This window comes from Sinocyclocheilus grahami, unplaced genomic scaffold (assembly GCF_001515645.1).
Source record: "Sinocyclocheilus grahami isolate Dianchi unplaced genomic scaffold, SAMN03320097.WGS_v1.1 scaffold882.1, whole genome shotgun sequence".
NCBI lineage: Eukaryota > Metazoa > Chordata > Actinopteri > Cypriniformes > Cyprinidae > Sinocyclocheilus > Sinocyclocheilus grahami.
The window spans coordinates 560,191-561,134 of NW_015506061.1; the positions used below are offsets into that span (position 1 = coordinate 560,191).

General features: G+C 36.5%; 1 protein-coding gene across 1 annotated transcript in view; it reads left to right on the top strand.

The window, feature by feature from the left end:
* Window positions 1-944, top strand: part of LOC107563622 (zinc finger BED domain-containing protein 4-like) — a 31,411-nt gene that overhangs the window by 18,851 nt on the left and 11,616 nt on the right. The window lies entirely within an intron of this gene.

Genomic DNA, 944 nt, shown 5'->3' on the forward strand with positions numbered 1-944 from the left:
GTCTTGGCTCAAAGCCACTTGCTGAGAACTTTTCTTCGCGGAAGCTTTGCGTTAAACAAGTGAGATAACGAAATATTTAATCTCTAATCAATATTTTTTGTCCAATTATTTGCCCAGTTAGTTTTGGTATTGAGGTAAAAGTTACCTTTTATTCGCTATATAACAGTGGGTGCTGGTCACAAAGATGACTGAGCAAATTTAATGCGTTTCCCCCTTTTGCAGCTACTTTCTTCTTGCAAGATCGGCAGACAGGGTGACCGTCCTCGATTAAATTGCCTTCAGGACTCTTGTAAAAGCCAAAATACGACCAGACCACCGATTTGGTCCTCTTAGATGGCTGAAAAATCTCCCGAGCGCTGTCACTGCCTTCCGCCATTTCGTCTAACAACACTGCATGCTGCTTCTGCGTCAGACTGATGCTGGCTGGACAGGATTTACCGCAAGTTTTCAAAAGCGCGATAATCAAACACGGTTTTGATGATAAAATTAAATTTTAAACGGTAAAACTAACCGTCAGTGTATTTTATTGTGATTTATCGTGAAACCGATAATCGTTATATCCCAAGTATATTATAGTACAGTACCAGTCAAAAGTTTGGACATTTTCCCATTCGTGTGTCCAAACATTTGACTGGTGCTATATATAGAATACAGTATATACATAAACGGAACATAATGTAAAGCATTTTTGCTCATTTATGTGGGCCGTCCCAAGCATGGTTGCAATGTTTAATTCTTAAAAAACGCCATTATTTTATTTGAACAAAAAAAATAAAAATAAAAAAATATATATATATATTTATTAACAAAATATATTTTAGTTTGTCTTTTATATTTTTTTCATTCGATCAGATAAGATTTTAAGATGTCATATGGTCACGCTACATCGTGCCCCTCAGATGTTACAATGTGTTCCACCTACGGGGCATGTTGTCACATTTCAC